The sequence below is a fragment of the Trichechus manatus genome, unplaced genomic scaffold (genome assembly GCF_000243295.1).
Source record: "Trichechus manatus latirostris isolate Lorelei unplaced genomic scaffold, TriManLat1.0 scaffold00126, whole genome shotgun sequence".
Lineage (NCBI taxonomy): Eukaryota > Metazoa > Chordata > Mammalia > Sirenia > Trichechidae > Trichechus > Trichechus manatus.
In genome coordinates this window covers 2,856,871-2,882,401 of record NW_004444062.1, presented here as the reverse complement: position 1 = coordinate 2,882,401, position 25,531 = coordinate 2,856,871, and the positions used below count along the sequence as shown (strand labels likewise).

General features: G+C 40.4%; 1 protein-coding gene across 1 annotated transcript in view; it reads left to right on the top strand.

Moving 5' to 3' along the window:
* LIMCH1 (LIM and calponin homology domains 1) overlaps positions 1 to 25,531 on the top strand; it is a 455,814-nt gene that overhangs the window by 210,579 nt on the left and 219,704 nt on the right. The window contains exon 2 of the mRNA XM_023738915.1: positions 16,581 to 16,650. The gene's annotated coding sequence lies outside the window, so the exon portion shown is untranslated. The remainder of the gene's footprint in view (positions 1 to 16,580; positions 16,651 to 25,531) is intronic.

Below are 25,531 nucleotides of genomic sequence, written 5' to 3'. Positions count from 1 at the left end.
TGCGGAGAATAGGAATTCCGGAACACTTAATTGTGCTCATGAGGAACCTGTACATAGATCAAGAGGCAGTTGTTCAAACAGAACAAGGGGCTACTTCGTGGTTTAAAGTTAAGAAAGGTGTGTGTCAGGGTTGTATCCTTTCACCATACATATTCAGTCTGTATACTGAGCAAAAATTCTGAGGAGCTGAACTATGTGAAGAAGATTGGGGCATCAGGATTGGAGGAATTAACAACCTGCGTTATGCAGATGATGCAACCTTGCTTGGTGAAGGTGAAGAGGACTTGAAGCACTTACTAGTGAAGATCAAAGACCACAGCCTTCAGTATGGATTACACCTCAACATAAAGAAAACAAAGATCCTCATAACTGGACCAATAAGTAGCATCGTGATAAATGAAGAAAAGATTGAGGTTGTCAACAATTTGATTTTAGTTGGATCCACAATCAACACCCATGGAGGCAGCAGTCAAGAAATCAAAAGACGCATTGCATTGGGCAAATCTGCTGCAAAAGACCTCTTTAAAGTGTTGAAAAGCAAAGATGTCATTTTGAAGACTAAGGTGCACCTGACCCAGGCCATGGTGTTTTCAGTGGCCTCATATGCATGTGAAAGCTGCATGATGAATGAGGAAGACTGAAGAAGAATTGACGCTTTTGAATTGTAGTGTTGCTGAAGAATGTTGAATATACCATGGACTGCCAAAAGAAAGAATAAATCTGTCTTGGAAGAAGTACAACCAGAATGCTCCGTAGAAGCAAAGATGGTGATACTATGTCTCACATACTTTGGACATGTTATCAGGAGGAATCAGTCCCTGGAGAAGGACATCATACTTGGTAAAGTAGAGGGTAATTGAAAAAGAGGAAGACCCTCAACGAGATGGATTGACACAGTGGCTGCAACAATGGGATCAAGCATAGCAACAATTGTGAGGATGGCGCAGGACTGGGCAGTGTTTCGTTCTGTTGTGCATAGGGTCGCTATGAGTTGGAACTGACAACGGCACCTAACAACAACAACAACAACTTTAGACATGTTATCAGGAGGGACTTCTCCCTGGAGAAGGACATCATACTTGGTAAAGTAGAGGGTCAGTAAAAAAGAGAAAGACCCTCAATGAGATGGATTGATACAGTGGCTGCAACAATGGTTTCAAACATAGCAACGATTGTGAAGATGGCACAGGACTGAGCAGTGTTTCTACTGTAGATAGTATCGTGATGAGTTGGAACCAGTGCAATGGCACCTAACAACAACAACAGCTACAGCTGGTGAGTTGCAGAGTTGGAGTTTTTTTCTGTCTCTGGAGGTGCCTACTACTGCTGGAACTTCATGGATCCCAATCCTGGAAATACTGGTTCTAAGCACTTCTTGCTAAAGAAGTATTGAGGGTGAGGAACTGGCTGCTGATCTTACCCAAGTCTAGATACAGAAGCCCTCAGAGCTGCATCACAGAAATTTCACTCTCCAATTTCTTTCCACCTCCCTGTCAGCAAATCCAGCAACACCAGGTTTTAACTGCATAAAAGAAATAATAATTACAATTATTTATACATAATTACTGCATAGCACCATGATGATTACACATATCATTGCCTGTGTCAGAGTAACTCTAGTCTCCATTTTAGTTGGTTATACTAAATTCTGTTCATGTGTTGCCAGCTTTCACAGTTCATTGATCAAAAGCGTCATCTCAGACTTGTAGCATACAAAAGCAGGGAGCACCTTGAGTGGTAGGCTTGGTGGAAAGAAGTTGGGGGCTGAAGGGGCTTGATTACCAGGCATTTGGAAGGCGTCCTGTGGGCACTCAGGGGCCTGTAAGTTGTTGGAGGAGGGAAGCAGTATAAGCAAAGCCAGGTATTAGAAGGGTTTGATTGGGTGCAGTAAGCAGATTGATTCAAGACATCAGAGACTGTTGGCTGTAGGTTATTTATTGAAAGTCCAAAAAACAGAGCATCATAAGAAAGCAGCGCTCAGATTCAGAAACCGAGTTGTCATCCCAATTCTGCTGCTTAGGAGTTCTGACCTTGAACATGTCCCTTTCCTCCCTAGGTGACAGGTTCCTTATGTAAGTTATTTTATTTGATCTCTAGGCTTGGCTGCTAACCAAAAGGTCAGTGATTTGAATCCACCAGCTGCGCTGTGGGAGAAAAGGCCTGGCAATCTGCTCCTGTAAAGATTACAACCTAGGAAACCCTATGGGGCAGCCTAGGAAACTCGGTGATACATGAGTTGTAATTGACTCAATGGCACACAACAACAATAACAATAGTCCTTCTCTAGTCCCAAATTCCATTAATTTCCAGACAGCAGGAATGGTTGACCATGAGAGAGACTAAAAAGGAATGAAAAAGTCTCTAATATGTTCAGATAATTGCTGTAGGTTCCCTCCCATGCACATTGATTATTTCATTAGTGTTAGTTTTTTTTAGTATTAAGAATAGAAATGACATGTTAGAAGAGTTTTTTTTTTTTTTTTTAATCTACAATGAATTTGGCTTATTAAAATTTGGCATCTTGACATATTGCCATGGTACTATTGTATTGTGGCTTGCTTCCTTTCCTTGAAATGATGATTTGACTAGTAGGTTAAACTAAGAACATGGTGCATTCAAAGCCAGTGCCATTGAGTCAATTCCAACTCATAGTGACCCTGTAGCATAGTGGATCAATGAATGTTTGTTGTTAATGTTGACTTGGATAATAAGGATAATAATAGCTTACATTATTGAGTATTTACATTGTACCAGACTTATTTTACATAGTACTTTAAGTCAATTCCACTATGTAGAAGCTCTTATTATTCATTTTACAGATGATGAAATTGAGGTACAGAAAGTTTAAGTAACTTGTCCAAGGACACAGAGCTAGTAAAGGACAAAGCTGAGGTTCAAATCCAGGCTGTTCAGAACCCAGTCTCTTAATCACTATTGTATTGCCTCTGAGAGGATGATGATTGCATTCATTTATTGGGTGATACATTCATTCATCTGGCAATTATATATTGAGCGGCTGCTATATACCGTATAATTGTGCCAGGCATTGGTAGATATAAGGACCGATAAGACTACAACACTGCCCTTAAGGTGGAATCTAGTACTTTTTCTCCTTTGAACGATTTTCCTTAGGGCAGACACCCAATTTATGCTTCTTCTGAGTCTGTCCTGCTTTTTTTTTTTTTTGAGGTCTTACCCTTAACCCCATTCTGTGGTTGGGGATATTTTATTATTATTTTTTAATTGTGCTTTAGATGAAGGTTTACAGAGCAAATTAGTTTCTCATTAAACAATTAATACACATTGTTTTGAGACATTGGTTGCCAACCCCAGGACATGTCAACACTCTTCCCTTCCCGGCCTCAGGTTGCCTATTACCAGCTTTCCTGTCCCCTCCTGCCTTCTTGTCCTTGCCCCTGGGCTGGTGTGTCCATTTAGTCCTGTTGTGTTTTATGGGCTGTCTAATCTTTGGCTGAAGGGTGAACCTCAGGAGTGACTTCATTACTGAGTTAAAAGGGTATCTGGGGGCCATACTCTCGGGGTTTCTCCAGTCTCTGTCAGAACAGTAAGTCCTATCTTTTTTTGTGAGTTAGAATTTTGTTCTACATTTTTCTCCAGCTCTGTCCAGGACTCTGTTGTGATCCCTGTCAAAGCAGTTGGTGGTGGTAGCCGGATACCATCTTGTTGTGCTAGACTCAGTGTGGTGGAGGCTGTAGTGGTTGTGATCCATTAGTCCTTTTGACTAATCTTTCCCTTGTGTCTTTGGTTTTCTTCTTTCTCCCTTGCTCCTGATGGGGTGAGACCAGTGGAGTATCTTAGATGGCCGCTCACACGCTTTCAAGACCTTAGACTCTATTCACCAAAGTAGGATGTAGAACATTTTCTTTATAAACTATGTTATACCAATTGAGCTATATGTCCTCCAAGACGATTGTCCCCAGCCCTCAGCCCAGTAATTTGGTCCCTCTAGAAGAGTTTTTTTTTTTCCCCTAGCAAATGTAGGAAAATAAAAATGAGTCTATTTGTTTATGATGTCAATGAGGCCCTACTTCCAAATTTTAGCTCTTCTCCTTCCTGCTGTCTTCCTAGCGAGATCCAGGGGAAAGGACATGCCTAAGTGGTTAATTTTGCATTTTCCGGCAGGATTTTCTTGGGTACAGTTTGGCAAGGTCGATGTTAGTTGCCACTGAGTCAGCTGTGACTTAGTGACCTTATGTATAACAGTGTGAAATGTTGCCCAGTCCTGTACCATCTTCATGATCATAAGTATATTTGAGTCCATTGTTGGAGCTATTGTATCAGTCCATTTCATTGAGGGTTTCCTTCATTTTTGCTGACCCTCTACTGTACCAAACATGATGTTCTTTTCTAGCGATTGGTCTTTCCTGGGTGACATGTCCACAGTAAGTCCTCTTTACTGGAAAAAGGCCTCCTGGAGCCCTGATGGCAAAGAGGTTAAGAGCTTGGGTGCTAACCAAAAGGTTAGCAGTTTGAATCCACCAGCCACTCCTTGGAAACCCTATAGGGCAGTCCTACTCTGTCCTATAGGGTCTCTACGGGTCGGAATTGACTCGACAGCAATGGGTTTGGTTTGATTTGGTTTGATTTGGTTTTTCTTGGAGAGCTGTAATAGTTAAGATAACGCTGGGTGCTATAACTAACAAACCTCTAAATTTCCGTGGTTGAATACAGTGGAAATTTATTTCTCACTTTTGTAAAGCCCAATTTTGGCAGCAGGTAGGGTTTGGTACAGCTAGTGGGGACTACATCCTCAACACATGGTTTCCAAGGTATCCTGGGTGTCAAGATCTAACTAGTAAATGAAGGAGAAGAAATGGAGTGAAGAATTGCTTGGGAGGGCTGTCAGGGACAGGCCTGAATGTGATATATGTTACTTCTGCCCGTGCTCCATTGCCGAGAGCTCTGGTCTACAGCTACACCAAATTGCAAAGGAGGCTGGGAAATATAACCTAGCTGTGTGCCCAGGAGGGAAGGGAGAGGAGTTTGGTGAGCGGTCTCTGTCACAAGATTTGTATTAGAATAACAACCGCACTATTGAGCCTTAGAATTCACAGGGTCAGGCCCAACTTCTTGGAATCCCAAGTTACAAAGACCTTCTAACACTCCCATAATTTCTCCTTTAGGCATGTCCACGGCAAGTGGCTTATGTAAGACCTATACTTCACATATTTGGTACAATGTGCAGAACTCTACAAACATTTGGTAGATATTAATGATGACAGTTTACATTCTGTCACTATTTAGTTCCTATGAAACTCCTCTTTGGTTCAAGTTTCACTTTTTCCTGTATTTTTAGTAAATTTTTCTTCCTCTGAGGGTTTGTTAATTTTCCTGGTTTTGCCAAGGCGACTCTAAGAAAAAAACATTTAAAAATGACATCTGTAATAGGTTTATGATCAAGGTCATATTGCTCTCATGCTTAGGTTCAAAAACTGTTCCCATGTTGGATTATACAAAACTGCATACACCTTCATCCAGGGTACACAGTCAAACCTAGAAAGTGATCAAGGAAACCACATAGAAAAACACTATTGAGCCAAATTAAAAGGGACACAAAGTGGGTAATTTTGTGATCATAATGCCCATTGCAGCTGTGCAAACCAAGCTAATGAGATGATGATGTAATCTCTTGTTGCAAAGAATAAAGTGATTTCCCAAGAGATTAATCGTGAACTTCTCAACCTTGTGTTGAAGGTCTAGATAGCTTCTCTGATCTCCCTCAAACTCTAGGATAAATACAAGAATTGAATTTCTGAACTAAATGACTTGTAGAGTAAGATAAATTTTGCAATCCTTAAAAATATTGCTTTTTAATGTTATCAATCTTTGTTGGTTACCAGGGATGGGAGGGGTGGGGGGGAAATAGTAAATAGGCAATAATAGATAAGTGGTATCTTGGGTGAAGGGTGAGACAGTACACAATACAGGGGAAACTAGCACAACCTGTACAAGGAAAGGTCATGGAAGCCCCAAGACACATCCAAACTCCCTGAGGGACTGAATTGCTGGGCGGAGGGCTGTGGGGACCATGGTCTCAGGGAACATCTAGCTCAATTGGCATGACACAGCTTATAAAGACAATGCTCTACATTCTACCTTGGTGAGTAGTGTCTGGGGTCTTAAAAGCCTGTGAGCGGCCATCTAAGATACTTCACTGGTCTCATCCCTTCGGGAGCAAGGGAGAATGAAGAGAACAGGATACAAGGAAAAGATCAGTCCAAAGGACTAATTGTCCACAGCTACCAAGGCCTCCACCGGACTGAGTCCAGTACAGCTGGATGGTGCCCGGCTACCACCACTGACTGCTCTGACCAGGATCACAACAGAGGGTTCTGGATGGAGCTGGAGAAGGATGTAGAGCATATTCTAACTCACACAAAAAAAAAGACCAGATTTACTGGCCTAAAGGAGACTGGAGAAACCTCGAGAGTATGGCCTCCAGACACCCTTTTAGCTCAGTGGTGAAGTTACCTCTGAGGTTCACTGTTCGGCCTGGGAGTGGACAGCCCCGTAAAACCAAATGAGACTAACGAGGTACAGGAGTCCAGTGACAAGGGCCAGAAGGCAGAAGGGGGCAAGGAAGCTGGTGATAGGGAACACAAGGTGGAGTAAGGATACTGTTGATGTGTTGTGAGATTGTTAACCATTGTCATAGGGCAACATTTGTAGTAACTGTTAAATGAAAAACTATTTTGTTCTGCAAGCCTTCATCTTAAGTGAGAGTAATAGCACAATTGGAAGAGCGTAGTCAATGTCACTGAACTGTGTATGAAGAAATTTTTGAAACAGTGTATCTTTGGCTATGTGTATTTTCACCAAAAAAAAAAAAAAGGTCGAGAATTTAGAGGGTTAATATGTTGTGGGGTTGTTAACCAATGTCATAAAACAACATGTGTACTACTGTTTCATGAGAACCTATTTGTTCTGTAAGCCTTCACCTGAAGTACAATAAAATATAAAAAAAAATATTGCTTTTTATGTTTGTATTACAGTCCAATAACAAATACACCACTCAATGATGTAATTCCTAATGTCTGGATGGTCTAGTAATGTATCCTTCATAGCAGCATTCTTGGTGCTGTGCCTCTTGAAGAGCATTTGTACTGGCTGATGGAAGAACTGGTATGAAACACAACCTCTCTGTCCCTGAGTAGAGATTTCAGATATGTTTTTAAAAAATGCAAATAGAAAAAAGATTTCTTCACTTTATATTTTATAACCATTAAACAATAATTGAGAAGCTGCGGTTGTTATTATTATCTGCCTTCAAGTTAGCCCCTAACTCATGGCAACCCCATGCACAATGGAAGGAAACACTGCCCAGACATGGGCCATCCCTGTGACTGCTTACAGATCAGACCATTGTGATCCACACAGAGGTGTAACTAAGGTGTGGTCCCCTGGGTGCCGTTTGAGAAGGGGCGCTAATGAGCAGTTTCTATTGGCCATCTTAGTTTCCCTTCCCAGCTGTGAGAGATCATTCAGCAATTTAAAACCAATTGCCATAGGTGTTATTTTCCATAGATACAGTTTTCATTGGCTGAGTTTTGGAAGTAGATTGCCAGGCCTTTTCTCCTAGTCTATCTTAGTCTGGAAGCTCCACTGAAACCTGTTCAGCATCATAGCAAAATGCAAACCACCACTGACAGATGGTGGTGGTTGTGCATTGGCTGGGAATTGGACCAGGTCTTCTACATGGAAGGCAAGAATTCTACCACTGAACCACCAGTGGCCCTTGAGAGGCTACCACACACTGGATATGAAGGGTACGAGGAGTTATAAAATGTAGTCTGTGGTTGAATCATAACATCAGAGTTATACCTGATCATCTTACCAATTGTACCTTTAAGGAATCTAATCTTTAATCTTTTAAGAATTATTATCCTTAGAATATGTACAGAATGTGTCATTAATTCACCTTCTCAAAAAACTCAAGATGGGTGTGCATTCCGTAGTATGACAACAAGCCACATATGTGCCAAGTTCTTCTGGACTTCCCGTAGGTTTCGAGTTTACTGGTGTTATATACTAAAGAGGAGCCTTGGTGGTGCAATGAGTAAGAGCTCGGTTGCTAACCAAAAGGTTGGCAGTTCGAATCCACCAGCTGCTCCTTGGAAACCCTATGGGGAAGTTTTACTCTGTCCTATAGGGTCGCTATGAGTCAGAACAGACTCAGTGGCAACGGGTTTTTTTGTTTTGTTTTGTTTTGTTTTGATATACTAAAAAAAAAAGAAAACCCATTGCCATCTAGTTGATTCTGATTCATAGTGACCCTATAGGACAGAGTACAACTGCCTCATAGAGTTTCCAAGGAGTACCTGATGGATTTGAACTGCTAACCTTTTTGGTTAGCAGACATAGCTCTTAACCACTACGCCACCAGGGTTTCCTTATATACTAAAGGTCTGTAAATTGTGAGCATGCCCCATGCAGGAGAGACCTGGGATTTCTCCCTTGTCTTTCTTTGTATCCCTAGTATCCAACTTTGGGCCAGAACATTGTGCGTGCTCAGTAAATATTTGCTGAGTACATGAAGGAAGGTATGGAATAGCCTGCTTGAATAGGTCACGGTGTGTTTTAGGTTTAGAGTATAAGAGTTTAGGAAACATTGTTTAACTTGTATCATAAGAAACACATGTATTTTTGCTTACCTTCAGTGTCAGTAACTGTTTCCATAACGGAGGTTTAGCCAGGATTGTATCTTTTCTTCCTGTTCCTAGTTGTTTCTCATCAGATATTAATTAGGCAAGCTATATGCATTTGTTGGCTTGATTCATTTATGTGATATTTTTATACAAAGGTAGCCAGAAAATAATAAGTAAAACTTACTTTGGTCTTTGGCAGCTGGCTAATGGAAAACTTGAAACTAAAATACTAGCATTACCTAGCCAAAAGGGATTCTCATATGGGCAGTGTACTAAAATGGGTGTGAATCTGCAAGTTTCCATTTACAAAATGCTGGTAACACAGGTTGCTTCACTGAATCCTCATCGCAACCTGGATGGAGGGTGGGTTTTTTTTCAATCCCCATTTTATTGAAGAAAAAGCTGTAACTCTGATCAAGTGACTTCCTAGTAGTTCATAGCAAATGCCTGTTAGATTTCACTATTAAAACCTATTCTCCTGAATCCAAATTCACGGCTCCTTTCACTTCATCGTGGAGTCCCTGGGTGGCACAAATGGTTAAGCACCTAACTACTAACCGAAAGTTTGGCAGTTCAAATCCATCCAGAGGCTCCTTGAGAGAAAGGCCTGGCAATCTACTTCTGAAAGGTCATAGCCATTGAAGCCCTATGGAGTGCAGTTCTACTTTGAAACACATGAGGTCGCTGTGAGTCAGAATCAACTGTTTTTTTTTTTTGTTCCACTTCATCAAGCTGTGTGTTGTAAGTTATTTGTAATGTTTTTATCTATTTGTACTTTTGATTCTCATCATTTTTAATAAGAAAAATTTTCTGTATGCATATAGGTGTAGTTTTATTTCTATACCTGTTTGCATATGATGATCTTTGTGTGTGTGTGCGCGCCTTAGGTGAAAGTTCACAGAAGCAAATTAGTTTTCCATTCAAAAATCTATACACAAATGGTTTCATGACATTGGTTGCAATCCCCGCAGTGTGTCAACACTCTCCGCTTTTCCACCCCGGGTTCCCAATTTCCATTCATCCAGTTTTCCTGTCCCTTTCTGCCCACTCGGTCTTTGCTTTTGGGCAGGTGTTGCCCATTTGGTCTCATATACTTGATTGATCTAAGAAGCACATTCCTCATGTGTGTTATTGTTTTATAGGCCTTTCTAATCTTTGACTGAAAGGTGAACTTTCGGAGTGTCTTCAGTTCTGAGTTAGAAGGGTGCCTGGAGGCCATAGTCTTGGGGGTTCCTCCAGTCTCTGTCAGACCAAGAAGTCTGGTCTTTTTTTGTGAATTTGAATTTTGTTCTACATTTTTCTCCTGCTCTCTCTGGGAACCTTTATTGTGATCCCTGCCAGAGTGGTTGGGGGTGATAGCCAGGTACCATATAGTTCTTCTGGGCTCAGGCTGGTGGAGGCTGTGGTCATGTGGTCCATTAGTTCTTTGGACTAATATTTTCCTTGTGTCTTTGATCTTCTTCATTCTCCCTTACTCCGAACGTGATGGGACCAATAGACATAGCTTAGATGGTTGCACGCAAGCTTTTAAGACCCCCAGATGCTACTCACCAAAGTAGGATATAGAACATTTTCTTTATGAACTATGCTATGCCAATTGGCCTAGATGTCCCTTGAGACCATAGTCCTCAGCCCTCAGCCCCAGTAACTTGGTCCCTCAAGGTATTTGAATGTGTCTAGGAAGCTTCTGGTGTAGTGGTTAAAGTGATTGACTGCTAACCAAAAGGTTGGCAGTTCAAATCCACCAGGCACTCCTTCGAAACCCTATGGGGCAGTTCTACTCTGTCTTATAGGGTCACTATGAGTTGGAATCGACTCGATGGCAATGGATTTAGGAAGCTTCTATGACTGTGCCTCCTTTGTGCTCTATTATATATATGAGTATATATATGTATTCATTTGCACTGAAAATACAGATCAGATCATCTCAGTTTCTGTCTTAAAAACAATGCTTCACATTGTACTAAGTAAAAGATTCAGACACGTTACCTGGGCCTGATTTTTACTTACCACTTGATCTCAAGTCATATGCCTCATTCACTCTGCTGGGCTATATTGGCCTTTTGTTGTCCCTGGAAGATATCAAGCCCACTGTTGCCTAAAGGCCTTTACACTAAGTGTTCAGTCAACCAGGAACTCTTGTCCTCAAATCTCTTCTTGGCTAATACCTTTGTATCATTAAAATTACCTCCCTAGAGCCGCCTTCTGACCTCCCAATTAAAGTACCACCCACCTCTTCTGTGTCTGTACTGGTCTTTGCTTTGGTTATGCCATCTGATTTTTTCTTCTCATTTATTTACTTATTTTCTGTGAACCCCCACTGCCCCACCCAATCACCTTTTCCAAGATTATAAGCTCCAAGACAGCAGGAACTTTGTCTTGTTTACTACTGCCTTTTCTATGCTTACAGTGTTAAACAACACACAGTAGGCACTTATTATTGTTGGATATGGATCTATCTGTAAATAGATCATTCTAATTAGCTCTTACATCTTTGGTATTTTTTATTATCTTTATTTCTGTTTGTAGTTGCGATAAATTTAGCATAGAAGATGTAGAATGGTACAAATGCCTAATTTGTTTGTTGTTGTTGTTGTGTAGAATTATGCCAGTCTCTCAGGGACATCTTTAGAAGAGCACAAACATGCTCTGTTGCCAGGCAGAGAGGGTAAACTACCTGTCAAGGCCGTTTGGCTCTGGGTTTTGGGGAGCACTGACCGCAAGTGGAAAATTGGTGTTGGGTTCTGCTGAGTGGGGAGCTGTCGGCAAGTGAATGACTGTCTACTTTCTTCTGGAATTCCTGATGATGATGTTGTATACCATCCAGAGACAAAACTCAGGACTGTTGTGCCTTATAGTTAACCATTTCCCAGCAGACACCCTCCTCCATTTTTCTTTTATTCCCACCTGATGTTGATGTTTTCCCATTATATTTAGATAGTGTTTGTTTGGGCTTTTGCTTTTTGTTTGTTTTCTGTGTGTTTGGGGGGTTGTGCTTTGTTGACACATACTGAAGCTCAGCATTCTAGAGTACCAAGTTGTGGAATAAAGTGACTAGCCTAAGTTACAGAATACTGCCCCAGTCCTGCCATGAGCTAGCTGTGTTTGTCTTTGGGCAAATCTTTCCATCTGTGTGGGATGACGTCTTTCTTTGGCAAAAATGATGGAACAAATTCATGACCTACTCTACAGGACAGGAGTTTTAAGGGATAATCCATCTCAAAAGGTACATAAATATATCACCATCATCATCATCACCACCACCATCACAACACTACCACTTCAAAGCATGTCATCAAGACGTATTTACTGAAAGCATTTGTATTTTAATTTCCAAAGGTGGGCAATAGTAGTTTTAAATAAAATTGCAAGTGAACATCCTTGATCCTTCTTGTACTTGTGTTGTTGATCTTCTCCTCTGATTCCTAGTAAACTAACCAACTCATTGCATTGGGTCTAGTCTGACTCATAGCAACCCTACAGGACAGAGTAGAACTGTCACCAAGAGTTTCCAAGGAGTGGCTGGTGGATTTGAACTGCTGACCTTTTGGTTAGCAGCCATAGCTCTTAACTGCTATGCCACCAGGGTTCCTGATTCCTAATACATATAAAAAATGTTCTCAGTTTAATACAAAATACAAGATAAGCAGGTGTTGGGCACTTCTACAATGTGAATTAAATGTTTTATCATTGTGTACTGTATAGAATTAGAGCAATGTTTACATGAAAAAAAAAAAAATACAGTGCCTGGATCTTGAAAACATTCCAAATATTTAAGAGCACTTTTTTTAAAAAAAATTTATGATAAAACAACTTGAGAGAGATCAGAGTTTTTGTTACTTATCTAATTAAGGTCTAGTATTATAGTTGTTTTTTTTTTTAAACTTCATCTGTCAAGGAAGGTTTCTGCCATGTAACTATAATTCTACAGAGGAAGAATACAATGAAGTATTTAAGACTGTTTAAAAATATCTAAATGTGTATAAAAATAGGAGTTACTGGTGCCATGATTACTAAGGATATTAATGGAATTCTTAAATGATGAATTTTTGGTACAGTTTTTGTTATTTTTTCTAATCCTAGAATGCATTAAGGCTAACTTTGGTCAATTAGCAACAATGCTTGGAATCTGGTAGCAATTTTATTTAATTAGAAAAATCTAAAATTTTTAGGAAAGTGGTTGATTTAATACACTATAAATTGAATAACTTACACACAAATATGGGGAAATATTTATAGAGAACTTATTATGTGCCAGGTTCTGTTCTAGCTTCTTACATATTTTATCTCATTTAAGCCTCATTGACACCTATGCAATTGATACCGTTGTGTTTCTGTTTGACAGTAGAGGAAACTGAGGTTAATGGACTTGCCCCAGATTACCCCCCTTGTAAATGGCAGAGCTGGGCTTTAATTCAGTCAGCTGGATTTCAGAGTTGAGATTCTTACCCCCTCTGCCAACTCCAAATCAGTCTACAGTAGTCCACAGCTATTAAAAAGGGCTTGTTAGGTGCTGCCAAGTGGATTTTTCACTCATAGCGACCCTATGTGACAGAGCAGAACTGCCCCAATAGGGTTTTCTAGGCTGTAATCTTTATGGGAGCAGATTGCGAAGTCTTTTCTGCCACGGAGCAACTTGGGTTTCAATCACTGATCTTCTGGTTAGCAGCTGAGTGCTTAACCATTGTACCACCAGGGCTCCTTAAAAAGGACAAAGCTCCATATATTGATAAGGCATCAATCTCTGAGGTAAATCATTCCACCTCCAGGATAGATTGTTAGGAGAAAAACAAGACGTAAGATGGACAATGTGTGTAATATGCTACGTCTGTCTTTTTAAAGACAATTATATGTCTGTTAAGAATCCTTGGTGGCATAGTGGTTAAACAATTTGCTGCTAATTGAGAGGTAAGTGGTTCGAACCCATCAGCTGTTCTGCTGGAAAAAAGACCTGGCAATCTGTTCCCATGAAGGTTACAGCCTAGGAAGCTCTATGGTGCAGTTCTGATCTATCCTATAGGGTTACTATGAGTAGGAATCGTCTCGACTACACGTAACAATAACATATGTATATTAATAAATTATCCTTTGAAACTCTTAAAGGTTGCCTTTAGTGAGGAGGCTTGGTTACGACTTGTCTTAGTTTCCCTAGCACTGCTGTAACAAACTGTATCTTAAGTGAGTGATTTTAAAGAACAGAGCTTATTTTCTCACAGTTCAAAAGGCTAGAAGTGAGAATTCATGGTGTAGCTCTAGGGGGAGGACCTTCCTTGTCTATTTCAGCTTCTAGTAGCAGCTGGTATTACTTGGTGTTCCTGTCTCTGTCGTTGATCTTCTTCTTCCCCGTGTGTGTGTGTCTGTGTCTATTCTGGTCTTTTTATAACTCAGAAGTGATTAGATTTAGGATCCTGTCTACTCAGGCATGACCTCATTAGCATAACTAAAGGAACCCCCTATTTCCAAACAAGGTCATGTATACAGGTACCACCAAAAACCAATCAGTTGTAGTCAAGTCAGTTCTGACTTCGTGGTGACCCCATGTGTGTCAGAGTAGAATTGTGCTCCATAGGGTTTTCAATGGCTGATATTTCGGAGGTAGACCCAGGCCTTTCTTTCAAGGCACCTCTTTGCTTTGGAGGCATCGTGTCTTTAGAAGCATCATGTCTCTTTGTTTATTTTAAACCACATGATGCGGGACATTAATACCACCTGAGAAAGAAAACTAATCCAGGAAATCTGGTTTCTAGGTCTGACTGTCCCGCAGATCCTTCTCAGGCCTCAATTTTCTCAACTATAAAATGAGGAGAATGAACAAGCTGCCTTTCAGCTGGAAAAACCAATAATTCCAAAATAGCATTTAAATATTAAATGTTAAGTGCACAGTTAAAGCTAAATGGGCTCATCAAAAAAGCAGCCATCCTGAATTTTAGTGGACAAAAAGGCACATGTCCATCCTGAATGTTACCAGTTGGTGGCAGCATGTTGAAATTGCATTGAAAGTTACCAAGAACAGGCAATCACACCTTGGTGCAAAAACAGAATATCTTCCCAAGTATAGTTATAACCACTGCAGAGGTATTTCCCAATATATTAGTGTTGTTAGGTGCTGTTGAGTTGGTTGCAACTCATAGTGACCCTGCATACAACAGAACAAAACACTGCCCGGTCCTGCACCATCCTTACAATCATTGCTGTGCTTGAGTCCATTGTTGCAGCTACTGTGTCAGTTGATCTCGTTGAGGGTCTTCCTCTCTTTTGCTGACCCTCTACTTTACTAAGCATCATGTCCTTCAGGGACTGGTCTCTCTTGATAGCATGTCCACAAAGTACGTGAGAGGAAGTCTTGCCATCCTCGCTTCTAAGGAACATTCGGACTACTTCTTCCAAAACAGATTAATATATTAACAGAGGTGTCAAAATTAAATACAATGTAAAATCAAGACTAATCATTAAACTATTCCAAAGAGTCTTATATAACTGACCTATAGAAATCTATCAAGCATAGATTGTTCAGAATTTACTAGATTCTTGGATTGGATGAATTATAACAGAGGTTGGCAAACTTTTTCTGATAATAAAAATTTTATGCTTTGTGGGCCATAAAGGTCGTTGGGTGGCACAAACAGTCTGTACTGGACTACTAACCTAAAGATTGGTGGTTGGAAACCACCCAGTAGCTGTACGAAAAGCCTAGTCATCTGCTTCCATAAAGATCACAGCCAAGCAAACCCTATGGGGTAGTTCTACTCTGTCGCACATGGGGTTTGCCATGAGTCAGAATTGACTCAATAGCAGAGGTTTTTTTTTGGTGTGCTATAATGTCTGTTACAGCTACTCAGATCTGCTATTGTAGTGCAAAAGCAGATTGTAGACATTATGTAAATAAATGGGCATGGCTGTGTCTAAGTAAAATTTATTTATGAAAACAGGCATTGGGTCAGATTTGGCCCATGGGTCATAGTTTGCTGATTCCCAAATTATAGTAAATTCCTGCCCCAAGTTTCTCCTTGCACTGTACCCTCAGATAACTTACCTGATTTGCTTCTCTAATTCCTAAATGTGGGAATAAATGCTTCCACTCTACAGCCCTTTACGTTCAATCATTCCTTTAAGAGTAATCTGTTTTGCATATGTTACATTCTGCTGCACTACCGTGATACTAACCATGTTTTAGTTTTCTAAGTTGTATTTTTTATTCCTCTTTACTCTGAATTGCTGTTTCCTGAAGACAAGCACATACAGTTGTTTCTCCTGCATTCCCTACCTTATATTACCATCTTCACATGATTTCAACCTTTAACCTGGAAAATCTTTTGCTCAGATATCTTTTGTATCTTGGGAATTATGGTCTGCCTTCCTTAAAATCTTTAGGACATGATTGGTTAACCTCTTGCTAAACGCGTTCTTCCCCTTCTTAAGTGAAGCTCAGCCACATTTAACAAGCCACTCTTCTCAATCAATGAACAGTCCAGGCTCTGGAGATAGAATTAGTCTTGGCAAATTACTTGCAAAGATAGATGCTGGCCTCTGGACTTAGTGAATCCCTGGAGAGACTCTTGCCTTAGACAGGAGAATTGAAAACAGGCCTTACCTGCATAGTAATACCTGGCTCCAATCCTGGGCAATTCTCTACCAGCCACAACACAACTCAAAACCCTGTCCTGTGTCTTGAAGTACCATCCAGTGTCCATTCTTTCTTCCAAGTTCTAAAACCTCACCTGCCATGGGTAAACTTGATGTTGGCAAGGCTTTTGACTTGTATGCATGAAGGCTAATAGATTATTGAGATTTACTAGATGCTTTAAATTCATTGCTTTTCCTATTCAGCAATTTAGCTATAGCCCTGGATAAAGGTGATTTGTGTGATCCATCTTGCTTTATGTCTCACTTGACGTTCTGCCTTTTTCATGACAGGTTGCTGAATGCTATAAAGCCAGGACTTGTTAAAAAGATCAATAGATTGCCTACCCCCATTGCAGGATTGGTGAGTATCCAGAATTGAGATTTATTTTCCAATATTCCTTTGCTCTAACCTAAGGGTCATGATGCTTCCATTTATTACAGTTTTCTCCTGCAATACATATTTCACTTGAATGAGAACGCATTGAATCCATTAAACTAAGAGATCACTTAAAAATGAAAAATTGCAGTGATGCCTAAATGGCAGCTTAATCTTTGTTTGCATTTTTCCCGTAAGTGATAAGAACCTTCATTCTAAAGAGGTAAATTTGTTTTGAGGTGAGAGGCTGATAATTAGGTTGTCCCCGGGGAAGGAATGTGATTGTAATTATGGTTTTCTGCTTTCAGTTCTTCATTGCATTCCCCTAGACTGGGAGTGGGAGGTGGGAGGTAGGAGAAAGATTTCATGATTAACCAGCAGCACTTTCATGTAAATTGCTGTTTTCAATCTTAAAAATCTACTTTGTGTTTAATTACCACATTTGTAGACCAACTACTGTGTTCGAAAGACATGGAGTACTAAGGAAATCTTTTTTTTGTGTGTGTGTGTGTGAAAATATACTCAATAAAACATAAACCCATTGAACAATTTTTACGTGTGCGTGTCAAGGACAAGTACTAAGGTGATCTTAATGTTGCCTGGAGAACTGCTTAAGGAAAGCCATTACCCTCTGAACCTACCCGTGTAAAACGGATAAAGCTAATGTGGTGAGAAGCAGGTTTTTTTTTTTTTCCATGCATTAATGTAGTTCATAATTATTGGCAACTTATTTTAATTGCTTGAATTAGTGTGGCCTTTTGTGTAAAGAAAGGAAAAAGGTTGACAATTAGGAAGACAACCAGTTCTTAGTTCTGGAAGGAACTTGATGCACACATGCAGCTGCGTGTGGGTACACACACATGCATACACACACATACACACACACACATACACACACATACATACACACATGCACACACACATGCATACACACACATACACACACATGCATACACACATGCACACACATACACATGCACACACACATGCACACATGCATACACACACATGCACACACACGCATACACATACATACACACATACACACACATACACACATACATGCATACACACATGCACGCACACACATACAAACATGCATACACACACATGCACACACACATGCACACATACACATGCACACACACATGCACACATACACATGCATACACACATGCATACACACATGCACACACACACATACACACACACACATGCATACACACACATACACACACACAGAGCTGAGGATGTTGGCCTGGTAATGACTGACTGTTTCCATTGTAACCGCCTTTTGTACGTGTGGTTTTACAGAAAACAATTAGAAAACTGTCAAGAATTTAGGCAGGATCCTACGTAGACCTTACTGATTGTTGTTCACAAGCTTCTTAGCCACATCATGATGACTAATTGAAATTAGATGTGACAAAAATTCAATTGTGTTTGAGAACTGTGGCGGTCGTGGTGATATGGTGTATGGTTTCAGCAAGTTGAAATGAAATGGATGTTTTCTTTATTTTAAAAATTGCTGTTTCTGTGGATGCATTTTGTTTCCCTTTCTGGTTAGTAGTGAGTTGGTGATTCGTCATTAAAAATCCTTCCAATTTTATTGGCAGTCATGTAGCCAGTAAGCTAAGTAAATAAAATAAATAAATAAATTTGGAAGGAATGGATTTGAGTAATTGAAAACTAAAGAATACATGTGTATTGTATCATACATATTAAAACATATATATATATTATTTATTTTAAAATGTTATTAAATGAATTTCTTCCCAATGTTAAAGCCATGGTCTTAATGCCCCTGACAAGTATCTGTTTGGCCCTTCAGCTTGTGGCATCGCCTGACCTTGGAGTTCTGGGATTTGATGTTATAGGAGTGACCCAAACCAAAAACCAAACCTGTTGCCGTTGAGTTGATTCTGACTCAGGGCGACCCTATCGGACAGAGTGGAGCTGCTCCATAGGGTTTCCAAGGAGCTGCTGGTGGATTTGCACTGCTGAACTTTTGGTTAGCAGCTGAGCTCTTAACCACTGTGCCACTAGGGCTGCTGAAACAATTTAAAATGTGAATCATAAATAATTTTAGCAACATGAGGTTTGGGACACTTGCATTTATTTTTGTATGGTTTCTTAGCGCAGATCAATTATTGTTCTTTACATATATGACTCAACTTTGGGAGCAGGCAGACAGTTTGATGCAAGAAAGCAAGGGGGACTCCGTTGCTTTCCTTCCATCTATGTACTTGACTTCCTCCTTTTTCTTTTTTTGTCTTGAATTTCCTTTCCACTTTTTTCATCCTGTTTTCTTTTGTTCTCACCCTTTTGCAGCTAACACTTATTCACTTATTTTCATCCTATATCACATATCTTCTTTACCAATTTATTATCTTTAGTCCAAAAAACACTTTCCTGTGTAGAGTCAGTTAGTGCCCATTCACTAATGATTCCCAAATCTACAAACCTGCTCAAACCCATTTATTGTCCCCCAATTACCTCCAAGTCAACATTTCCCAAAACCAGTGTACAATTTTGGCCCCTGGCAGGAAGCAGAACCCTCCCCCTATTATGTTAATGTTCTGCCAGGGTTCTCTTGTCAGCCTTTCTGCATTTGTGTTCCTCTCTGTCTTCATGACTTCAAGTCTTCTTAACACTGACTCCAAATCATCATTTCTAGCCAAGTCCTCTCTCCTGACCTCTAGACCTGTTGTCCTGCCTATTGCACTTCTCCATCTGGAAGTCCTACCAGCACCTTGAACTCAGCATATTTAAGTGGGACTTAAATGACCACATCCCTCCACCTATTTCCCAATGTCAGTGAAGGCATCATAGATGTGCAGTTGCCCTAGTTTAGCCAGCTGAGAATTTGGCAACTTTCTCCAATCTGTCTGCTTGTCTGCATTTCCTTGGCTGCTGCCCTAGAGGAGGTCATCCTCATCTCTTGCCTGGGCTATTACAGTTGACTCACAGTTCTCCAAACACTATTCACTCCCATGTGTGATGCCTTTTCTCATGATACTTCTTGTGCATGCAATACATTCCTCCTGTTCTTCATGGCAAAATCTTATCCACTTATCAAGATCCAACACGAAACCCACCTCCTTTGTTTATAGTCTGTTGTGATCTTTTATTGGAGTCCTTGGATGATACAAACAATTTATATTATTTCTTACCGTAGATCAGATGTTATTCTTTACACATTGCTTGAGTACTAACCAAAAGGTTGGTGGTTCAAACCCACCCAGAGGTGCCTCAGAAGAAAGGCCTGGCAATATGCTTCTGAAAGGTCACAGCCTTGAAAACCCTATGGAACACAGTTCTACTCTGAAACATATGGGGTCTCCATGAGTCTGAATCAAGTCTACAGCAACTGGAGGAAAAAAAAAAAGTTTATTACAGAATACAGGTAGCATCTCTGGGCATAGGAGAAAATAAGTTAATATACTAGCAAGAGAAGAGTTAGCTGTGTTGAAATATGCTTTGGGGAGTAAGATTTTGAACAACTGTTGAAATTAAAGGTTTATTAATTGTTTAGTACTCATGTTAAGACACTGTGGCTTTAAGCAGTTACTTGGCTATGATCAAGCTTACCAATATCTATAATGCATCCACACATCACTGGGTTCCTTGTGATGCAGTGAGAAATTAATCATCTTGATAGAGTTCCTGCCAAAATATTTAGCCTAAATCCATCCTGATGAAACAATCAGACAAGTCCAAATTGAGGGACACTGTGAAACAATGGGTCTTCACTATTTAACAGCATCAGTGTCGTTAAAGACACCCACATTCCCAAAAGCCTGGAAAACTGTTCTAAATTGAGGGTGGTTAAGAAGATATGACAGTCAAATGCAATGTGTGATCCTTGAATTGATCCTTGATTGAGAAAAAACAACTGTAGTAGACATTATGGAAACAATTGGGGAAATTTGAAAGGGATTGAATACTAGATAATGGTATTCTCTCAGTGTTGAATTTCCTGAGTGTGGTAACTGTCCCGTGTATGTTGGAAAATACCCTCGTTCTTTGGAGACACATGCTAGATTGTTTCGAGGTGATGTGTCATGTGTGCAACTAATTCTCAAACTGTTCAATAAAAAGAAAAGTCTTTGTCATAGACTGTGCACACAGTGTACAATTTTATATACACATACACAGAGTGAGAGAGAGAGAAAGGAAATGTGGCAACATGTTGGACCTAGATGAAGAGTAGGAGCCCTGGTGGCGCAACAGTTAAGCACTCGGCCGTTAACTCAAAGATTGGCAGTTCTAACCCACACAATGGCTCCAGGGAAGAAAGACCTGGCAATCTGCTCCCGTAAAGAGTACAGCTTAGAAAACCCTATGGGGGCAGTTCTACTCTGTCACATGGGATCACTATGAGTCAGAATTGACTCAACGGCACCTAACAACAACAACAGATGACAAGTACACAGGTGTCATTGTATTATTCTTGCAACTTTTTGGTAGTTTGACATCAAAGAAGTAGTAGATTTGAAGATGGGAGAGGTGTGGGTCAGTATAGATGCAGACTTTCTGTGTGAGTATATTTTTCACGTGACACCTTCTCCTCCCTGATGCTCCTGATGCTCAGGACTAAGGACAGACAAGAGAATCCCTCAAGAGATCAACAGAATTCTACGCAGGTTTGGACTTTGTCAGGGGGTTGACAGGCCACTGACCATCTATTGATCAAGAAGTCGGCAGTAGCAGAGGCCCCGGAAATCTGGGAAGCATGGCCAGAGGGGTTTCCATGCCTGGAATCCATGCCTGTATGTCTTACTGGCCTGGTGTTGAGAAGCCAATCCATTAAGATGGCCAGCTGCTTGACTTGAAGATAAATAGAAAAGTGTGTTTTCACATAGCAGTCCCAAATTATAAACACATGGAGATTTACAAAGGCATGAATAGGTATATTTTAGCTCCTAAGTTGAGCTGTGGTTACAAGGAATTCAGGGGTGAAGGTGTTAAAACAAAGTAGTTGAAAATCATTTCCTGGCAAGAAGGCAAAGACCCTGGATCAGGTCTGTGTTTCTTCTGTAACAATTGCTGACATATGAAGCAGCGTGGTGACTGCCTGCAGATGCTTGCATTCTTCTTTAGGTGTTAGTGATACCATTAGCTGTTTGCCAGAGAGAAAAACCTCAAATTTAGGTCTCAACATACCAGAGTTTTAAAAACGGAGCCCTTTACTCTGCTGGTTTGTCGGTATTGCACAATAAAGCCACATCATGAAACTCAATTTAATGGTCGTTAGAGATCATGCTAGGTTTTGTTTCATTACACGGACGTTAGACTTTGTTGCAAAAGAGATGAATACATGAAATCCTTGTGTGCAGTTGGAGTTTTGGGATTAAAGCTTTTTCTTGCCCAGATTTGGGTTGAGACAGCTATTGTGTGTATGCATGTGAAATATAATTTGAAATAGATCGTATTTGTAGGTCCTGCCTGCTGTGGATTGAATTGTGTCCCCGCAAAAGTGTGTATCAAAGATCTGTCCCCTGTACCTGTAGATGTGGTCTCATTTGGAAATAGAGGCTTTCTTTTGTTATGTTATTGAGGCCATACCAGAGTAGGGTGGGTCCTAAACCTAATCACTTCTGGGTTATAAAAAGAGCAGAATACACCCAGAGGTACACACAGGGAGAAGACAGACACCAAGGAATGTCAAGGAACACTATGAATTGCTGATAGCCACCAGAAACTAGAAAAGGCTCATAGAAGAAACTGACACAGCCAAGACCCTAATTTGGATTTGTAGCCTCCAGAACTGTGAGAAAATAAATTTCTGTTCTTTAAAGTCACCGACTTGTGGTATTTCTATTATGGCAGCTCTGGGTGACTAAGACGCTGCCTTTGAGTGCTGAACCCTCCCTAGAGCTATCACAAAAGTTTTATCTGATCTTACGTCTGAGTCCATGAGGGTGAAAGTGATCTGAAGAAAAGAGAATTTTATAGATGGAAGGGTTATCTTAGATCTACAGTATTCGTTTTACACCTGAGGACATGTGGGTCCATAAAGCGAATGACACAATTAGTAAAACCTGAGGTAAATCCCAAGCTTAGGCCACCCTTCTCCTTGTTACTAGTACACATGTGTTCCTGGTTGAAGATGGAACACATACTTGCTAACAGTAGACTATTTTACCTCTTGCGAAAAAGAGGGAGAGGCAAAGACTCACTTTTTAAGTTTATCTCCCTTTTCTTCCCTTTGGCCAGTGTCTTCATAGTATCTTTCAGAGCTTTGTGAAATACCTCACTTCACAGAACTTCACTTGGCCCGATGAATGGTGGAAACTTGACTCTAGCTGAAGTTCAGTAGGATATAGCAGGAATGTAACTGGTAGAATTATTCTACCATTTAGTAAATTCTAACCCATATCAACGTATTCTTTGGAAAAGGCATGTATTTTCCTTTAATCAAAAGATAAGATTTCAAATATACTTAGAGCTAAGCTTCCTGAAATGGATAAAGATGTAAGTTTCCATAAACTCTGTGGGTTTTAGGAAGCCTTCAAAAGGTGTCTGCTTTGTTTTCTGAAACCGACACTAGAACAGTTGACATTTCATTGTTTGAGGGAGGTCACAGTAGGGGAAATGATGAAAAGGCTGTGGAGATTTCCACATTATGAGACGATTAAGAATAATAATGTTTTATACAAAAGGCTAGACATATAAAGTTGTTGAAAACTGAGTAGCAGGAGTGAAAAGCTCTTATGCAAACTTCATATTTCTAGGAAGATGACAGCACAATAAATTTGGGTCCCAGGTGTTTTGGATGTCTGCCTGCCAGGAAGAGGTTTTCTGCAAATCCTCACTAGCGATTAGCTGGTGTGTACCTCAGCTCATTCTTATCAGTGGCTTACATTTTAGGTTTACATTCTATAACTTCCTTTAGAGTGTCTAGAGCATTTACCTCCCCTTCAACGGTTTATCTTATAGGTTACCTCAAAAAAAGCTGATCAAAGGTCTGTTCCGTGCCTCTGTCTCTGTTTAAATTACAGTTACTGTTTTAGGCCAGGAGGGAGGCAGAGCAGACAGAAGAAGGCCAAAGGCATAAGATGCCATAATGATAAAAAAGCAGACAAATAAACCAAAAAACCCAACCCATTGTCATCAAGTCAGTTCCAACTCATAGCAACCCCATTTGTTATAGAGTAGAACTGCTCCATAGGGTTTTCTTGACTGTAATCTTCATGGAAGAACTACAACCAGAATGCTCCTTAGAAGTGAGGATGGCGAGACTTTCTGTCTTACTTTGGACATGTTATCAGGAAGGACCAATCCCTGGAGAAGGAGACTATATTTGGTAAAGTAGAGGGTCAGTGAAAAAGAGGAGGACCCTCAATGAGATCGACTGACACAGTGGCTGCAACAACGGGCTCAAACATAGCAGTGATTGTGAGGATGGTGCAGGACAGGGCAATATTTCGTTCCATTGTACACAGGGTCGCTATGAGTCGGAACTGACTCTATGGCACTTAACAACAGCAGTCTTTATGGAAGCAACTTGCCAGGCCTTTCTTTTGAGGCATGGTTGTGGGGAGTGCGGGTTGAACCACCAACCTTTAGGTTAGTAGTCGAGAACAAACTGTGCCACCCCAGGGACCTAGACCATAACGATAACTACATATTAAATGCCTACCATGTATGTGGTACATGCTAGATTATCCTTAATCTTGCTGTACCTTTACTACTGTATATCTTAGGAATCTAAGGCACAGAGAAGTAAGTTGTCGGCTTTCCAATTAATAAGAGGGAAAACTGGGATTTGAACATGGGTTTTCCCACTTCCAGAGCCTGGGCCTTTTCTGCTGTGTTACCCTCTCTCCATTGGGCCTTATACAATTGAACATTAACACTCCTGAACATCTGTTTGGAGGCATCAGCCTCTAAGGATAGCTTGTATGTTTTCAGAAGATCATTTTTCACTCCTCTCATTATAAGATCTATTAATTTAAGCAAGGTGAGGCAGTGACCTATTTTAAAACGGACTGCTAAATGTAATATTTCTGCTATGTTGTTGGTAGTTGCCATCAAGTCTACTCTGACTCATGGCAACCCTATGTATAATGGAATGAAATGTTGCTGATCCTGTACCTCTTCATGATCATTGGTATGTTTATCCATTGGATGTTTGCTGCTGTTACTTCTCATTTGTTACTTCTCATTTTGAGTCATGCCACATCAGCCAGTGAAGGTCCAGAAGGCTTTGCTCCATCTGGGTCATTAAGATTGGCTCTACTTTGAGGGGCAACTCTTTACCCCAGTTGTATTTTGAGTGCCTTCCAACCTGGAGGGCCCATCTTCCAACACTCTATCAGACAATGCTTTGTTGTGATGCATAAAGTTTTCATTGGTTAATTTTCAGAAGTAGATCACCAGGCTTTTCTTCCTAGTCTGTCCTAATCCGGAAGCTCCACTGAAACCTGTACACTATGCATGACCCTGACAGCATTTGAAATACAGGTGACATAGCTTCCAGTATTATAGCAACATACAAGCCATCACAATAGGACAAACTGACAGACAGGTGGTAGATTTCTACTATAACCCCTATAAAATGAAGCTGCCATGTGGCCACACCTCAAGCATCACAGTTAATGCAACACCAATCCAACAACCAATAATAATAGAAAAGCATTAGTAATCTTTATTGAAGTCTTTCAAAAACTGTTACAGAGAGATTTCATTCATAACATGCAGCAAAAATTTCCGAAAATCCACTCCATTCTCTTTCTCTGTCTCTCTCTCTTTCCACATACACACACACACACACACACACGCTCTCTCTCTCACACACACACACACGCTCTCTCTCTCTCTGTCACTCTCTCTCATGGACATATACATATATCTCACACTT